General features: G+C 32.5%; 1 long non-coding RNA gene across 1 annotated transcript; it reads right to left on the bottom strand.

Annotated features, from left to right (window-relative positions):
* Window positions 1-965: 965 nt before the first annotated feature.
* Window positions 966-4,446, bottom strand: LOC114927621 (uncharacterized). The gene is made up of 2 exons (XR_003818109.2): window positions 3,489-4,446; window positions 966-1,253 (listed from the first exon to the last, which is right to left on the bottom strand). It is a non-coding gene; the product is annotated as an uncharacterized lncRNA (long non-coding RNA).
* Between the last annotated feature and the right edge of the window lie 2,362 nt (window positions 4,447-6,808).

Genomic DNA, 6,808 nt, shown 5'->3' with positions numbered 1-6,808 from the left:
TGCTTTCGAAACATTATTCTATTTTATTGAAGTCAGAGCAGGTTGCCATGCTCTATATACAAGACTTTTGTGATTTAGTTACAGAGTACTGATACGAAATTTAAAAATTAGAATAGACATATAAATATATAATATACGAGAGGGGCAAGAAATCAAATAAATGTTGAATGAGATTTTGAGTTTGGGATATGGTTGGATTTTTGCGGACAACACATGGAGAGTTTTATTGACGTAGTTGGATTTTGTACTTTAGCTTAATTTGGAAGCACAGGGGAACAGTGACACCACGTGGACAGCATCTTTATTGGGAACTGTTCCAGCAACTCAAATTTCGTATCATTTGGCACACATTGCTCCACGTCATCCACTCTTCCATCACAAAGCTGTCTGTACGGACACAACCCCCAATTTTTTTGGGTGCCATGTTCATATGCTTTCTCATGAGCCTGTGTGGCTGTACTAGTATTATCGACAAATTGTTAGGTGGTATGCGAGTAATTTAGTGTTTTGTTTTGTTTAATTAATACTTTCTATATATTAATATTATAGGTTTATTACTATTTTTAATCTAACTTTTAAAAATTCAAACATTATTTTAGATATGGAAAAAAAAATAGTATTTTGCTTAAATATTGGTGTTTGGGGTATTTTACACGGTTGTGAAGGTGTCAAAAACGAAGTCTAACACGCAGATAACGTATTGCTCAATACGCGGGTAATGTGTTGATGTGTCAGCCATGTAGCAACATATAACATCTTACCACACAAAATTTTACACTTAGAATGTAAGACTGAGGTGGTAAGGCGTGACGATCTCTAAAAGTAAAAATATATTTATATATTAGTAAGGATATTTTTATCTAGGAGCCTTTATTATGGAAAAGTGCAGCACTCACGTGAACATTAACGTAACGAAACAGGATACTAATATACTAAGCATGGATATATACAAAAGAGTTCCAAGATACAGGTAACAAAACTTCTAACTCGGCTCACAAAAGTAGAACCGGCCAAAGCATATATATATAAACCCAAAATGTCCAACATACAATTTATATAACATGTTTCTCGGTATCGACCTTTAAGAGGGATAAAACATAATATACAAATACAATGGAGATATAAGGGTATCTATATATACTTCATAAACCAAAATAAAGCCCCAAAACACAAAAGTTCTTCGCTTTCAGAAACTCCCAGTATGTCTTGGCGAGGTGCCTCAGGTCCTGAGAGAGTCGAAGGCGATCCTAGAACTTCCAACAATAGATTCAAACTTAAAACTAACTTTTAAAAACACTACAAGAAAAAGCAATATTTGTAACAAAAAGAATTGTTACAAAAAAATTGAAATTTTGAAACAAAAGGATTTTATAACAAAAAAAGGGGCCGTTGCAATATGTCCCGTTACAAAAAATTTTTGTAACAAAAAATAAAATTGTTACAATTCAAAGTAATATTTTGTAACAAATTTTTTTGATGCAAAAAACCAAAAATCGTAATAAAAGTGATAACAAATTTTGATCTTCAAACTATTTTTGGTGACAATATGTTTTTTCTATCATAAAATTTTGTTATAAAATATAACTTGATTTTGTAACATTTTTTTTCTTTAGTTACAAAACACTATTTATTTTGTAATAAATTTTTTAAAACAAATTAGACACATAATTTGTCAAATTATATTTTTTAATTAATTAATACATTAACTAATTTACTCAACAAGTCAATATTTATATAATATATAATAACATAAATAGTTAAAATATCTTTCATTTAATTAAGATTATTTTATAAATCTTCAACATATAAACTTTAAAGTACAAACTAACAAGACACATTGAAGAACCCTAATGAATTATATAGATACATAGGACAATAAAAACAAAGAATTATAAATATCCAAAATGTAATAAGTGCCACACAAGTGCCACACACCATCATGTTCATACAAGTGCCATCATATATGAACAAGGAATTATAAACTCCATCATGTTCATCAAATGGAGAAACTTCTAATAAGTGCCACACAAATGCGACACATCTAAAAAGATCACCAACCAAAAAACACTAACTTAAATTCAAATCAAATCAATAATGTTTCAAAGTACAACCCTACTTCTCAAAATTTTTTAAAATTCACAGAGTGCTTCTTATGTTTCAAACTCTAGTGAAGATGCTCTATGGGTCACATTCTTACACCAGATTTGGTTCCAACTCAATTAGGATAATATGAAACTTTATACGAATTTTACAAGTTGCTACTATAATAGAGTGCCACAATAAAAAGCCTAGAAAATGTAATTATTTAGTAAATTCATATAAAAATTATCATATAACTAAAAATTTATGATGAACTACTAGGGTTTTTAACTTCATACTACAATTAAAACAAGAATGTACAAATTTATTAATTTTTACATAATTTTTGTCCAAAAAACTTATTTCAAAAATCATACAATTTTATCTATTGAACCAAATGACTCCTAACTTATCTAGCAATAAGTGTGTCTTGATTGCAACCCAATTGCATTTCAATTCAAAGAGTTACAAGCATTGGAAGTTGATGCATAACTTGCTGAAAGCTGATTCTTTCCAGCTTTAATCATTAACTTTCAAAAATTCATAACTCCCAATTCTTAACTCCTAAAATTCTGAAGTTTTAGAGAAATGAACCAAGTTAATCAATTTTTAAAACAAAATTAGTTTCGCTCAAAAAATCAGCTTGTAAGAATCGCAGTAAGACAAACAAGTTGCTGTCCTATTTGAACTTTTCTGTTGTAGGACAGATTTATCGACCTAACTTTAAAAATTCACCATAAATTGTGTATTTAACGAAAATACCTCAAATTTTCCAGTCCAGCTCTATACATTCCCAATTTTAATCCAGACTTAGTCCCATATAATTCTGATAATTACAGAATTAGTTATAACTTTTCAAAGTTTCTGGGTTCGTTTAAAAGTAATGCAGAAAATCAGATTTCACAATTTAACTTTGAATCATAACTAATTCTCCAGTAATACGAAACCTTTAAAATTTAAATCTTAGCAACTATACTCATTGTAATTCACTTTAACTTTTAGTCTCATTATTTCAATCATTGTCGAATCACTGGTTTGCTTTTCAAAATTACCGTTTATCTCAAAAAATCAGGCTTCCTACGAAAGTTTAATATTTCAAAATTAAACCTTCAGTTCCTCTCAAAATCAATTTCAAACAAACACCAACCAAGCCCACCACCATTATAATATATCTAATAACCAGCTCAACAGCAATCAACCAATAACATCAAGATTCAGCACTCTTATCAATCATTTATCAACAATTCACAATTCACACATAACCAATCAATCTCATAAAATCAACAAGCTCAATCATATTCAACATCCATATAGCTAATCAATTATTCACAACAATTAAAACTATTTGCAATTACTCAATAAACTTTGTGGGAATCCTTAAATTAAAATCGTTTAAGTTAAACCCTTACCTCGATGTCGCAATTAAAAGAAACCAGAGGCGAAATTACGGCTAGACAGCTGGCTAGACCACTACAACCCACTCAACAAGTTCAACCGAGATAGCAGTAGCCTTACGTTTTAACATAATCAGGACAACAACTGTGTTAGCTCTCACAATAGTAACCATGGTTGCAGCAAAACAGGGGATCCAAATTGGATGGGAATTAGAAGCAAGGTATATATCATAATCGACTCAGAACAGGCATAGCAGTGACAGTAAAATGTGTAAATAGATTGTACTCAAGGAAAAGATCAATCCAGAATTAAAGTAGTAGCATTGGACTCACCAACAGCAACTCTAACATATTCGTAATAGAATCAATGCCAGTATTCTAAATGATTGTAGTAGAGAAACAGGTGAAGCAAAGGAACTTAACTAAATTAGAGGTATATGCTACCATGAGTAAAACAGGAACATAGCAGAGAAACAAAGTTTAAAACAGAATAAGGGTGAAAGTGGTTACGGTTTTGAGAATGTGAATCGGAACGGCGATCGTGGTAATGACGGAGGAGACAACTGTGGCAGAGCTTCCTTCGGCGGTGATAGCTAAAAAAACACCCACCAGTATTCTTCTTCTCCTATTTCTGGTTGTTCGTATTTCCCCCTCTGCCTGCCCTAACCGACGACGCGACTTCAGAGATGATGGTGACAGTCTCCATGGGGACAGTAGCTGCGAGTTTGACGGCAACACCCAGGCGCGATGGCGGCAGCAGCAGGACACGGTGCGGTGGTGACGACTGGGCGCGGTCTCCCCTTCTTTCCATGCACAGTAGCTTCGGTTGATGATGGTGGTAGCGACAGATGCATGAGGATGAAGAAGTTGAAGCCTCCTTAATCATCGCAGTGTCTTCCACCCCTTCCCTTACTCCCTGACTCTCGAGCTCTCCATCTTCCCCTCTTGATTTCTCCTCTTCCCCGTCCCCCCCCTTTTCCCTTCTGTTTTCCTTTTTTCTAAGTGTATGAATGATGTTGATGTGTGAAATTAGGTTAGAATTAGGTTTTTATTTGGTAATTTAGAGTTAGGGTAAAATTTATATGAGTAATATAATAATTTTATAAAATATTTGAGATAGAATAACAATTTGAGATTTAAATATAATATTATAAAGATTACTTTCGAAACGCATAAGATTCTATACATCAATCTATTGATGAGCTCAAGTAATTATTTTTAATTAAATTACAAAATGAACATACTAATCACATTTTATAAAATATGGTTAAAATCTGAAATGTCAATTATTTTTAAATTTAATTATATGATCTTTCATTATTTTTCTATCACAATTTTAATTTCAATTTGTATAAAATAACTGATTAAAATAAAAATTGTACATAACTATTAATCATTTAATCTTGAATTTTTTATAAAAAGTAATTAATTAATACAAATAATATTTTAAAATATTACATTTTTAAAACAAAATAAAATTATCTTAAAGATTTAAATATTTTAAAATAAATTTTTTAATTACAAAAAATTTTGTATTTTTTCACAAACAAATAATTTGTTAGAAATAATATTGAATTTCGTGACAAATTAATTTTTTATTACAAAATATTTAGAGTTTTTGAAACAAATGGATATTTTGTTACAAAATATTTTGAACTTTTGCAACAACTTCATCTTTTGTTACAAAATATTATAAAATTTTGCAACAAAATATTGTTTCGTTACAAAAGCCAATATAATTTGTAACAAAAAAATCAAATCGTTACAAAATAACAAAATATTTTGTAACAAATTATGTTATTGTTACAAAATATCATTATTATGTAACAATTTTAAATTTGTTACAAAATTTTTGTTGCAAATGTTCCATTTTTTGTAGTGAAACCATAAACAAGGTGAGTTATCTAAGGATTCTAGATTCTATCTCAATTTCTAACTTAAGTCCCTAAATTCACCGCCTTTCCTCCAATTCTCCGAAACACCAAAGCACAAACAAACAAACAAAACATACAAGAAAAACACAAGTAGTTTACAATTACGGCAAACATAATATATAGCAGTTAAGCATGAATATCATCTACACAAACCCAAGAATATAAAACCAAACAAGTCACTCAAATGCACATGATGCATGCCTTTCCTACTGGCCATGAGCTTATGTGTCGGTTACTTTGCCAGAATCCGACACGCTCGGTAACTAACCCGGATATTGTCCTGTTGAAAACAGGTGGGCGGTACACCACCACGAATCCCATTTGGTGGGCTGTACACTACCATGAACCCCACCATTGCGAGCGGTACACTACCACAAACCTCGCAAGATCTTCAATTAGAAAAATAACACACACGTGGGCGGTAAACCACCATGAACCCTACATAACATTCTCTTTCAAAAACATGTGGGCGGTAAACCACCACAAACCCCATACAACATTCTCTTTTAAAAACATGTGGGCGGTACACCACCACGAACCTTGACAGGTCAAGCTAAAAACAATTTCATTTTCCAATTCCTTATAAATAATTCATTAATATCCATTCATACTCATTCAAAATCATTCACTAAGAACAGATTCATCATATACATATCACATTTACACACTTCTTATTCATAATTCACCTCCTCTCAAACTTTCTTCATCTCCAAGTTACTACTCCTCCCTACCTTCTTCTCATCACACAACATACAACTAAGGTTTAACGGCTAAAAGAGTGAAAATAGAGGTCTAGAGGTTTAAAGTCAGGTTTTAAAACACATAAATTCATGTTGCTGAAAATAGGGGCGTCGTGCACGCCAGCACTTTGCTTGCGTACGCAAGGGCTTGTTTACCTTGCTTGCATACGCAAGCACCTTTCTCGCGTACACGAGATACCAAACCTGAAAGGGTTGGTCACATTTTGCGTAGGTGGTCGCGTACGCAACCCCTCAAAATCAATGCTCGCGTACGCGAGATGCCAAACCCAGAAGGATTAGTCGCGTCGCATGCAGGTGGTCGTGTACGCGAATTCTGCAGAACCAACAAAAATCTTTAATTTACAGAATTTTAATTTTATGCACTAAACTTCCGACACGCATACTCTTTCGATCAAAACATCTAAAAATTCTCAACCTCATCAATCACTTCGCAAACTCACTACCGGTCACAAGTCTAATATCAACCAAACTTTTTCGCGTGAAGCAATGCTTCACAACATCCCGTGACGTCGCGCTCTCGCAAGCTTTACATTCCGCATTCACGAAACTCGTCGTAAAGAACTAACATATTGCTTGCTATACCTAAAGGTCGCACGTGATATTAAAACAAATCTAGAATTCACTCAGAAGGATACAAGAT

Source organism: Arachis hypogaea, chromosome 4 (genome assembly GCF_003086295.3).
Source record: "Arachis hypogaea cultivar Tifrunner chromosome 4, arahy.Tifrunner.gnm2.J5K5, whole genome shotgun sequence".
In the NCBI taxonomy this organism is placed as follows: domain Eukaryota; kingdom Viridiplantae; phylum Streptophyta; class Magnoliopsida; order Fabales; family Fabaceae; genus Arachis; species Arachis hypogaea.
Note: the sequence above shows the minus strand (reverse complement) of the source record. Positions and strands in the feature narration are given on the sequence as shown.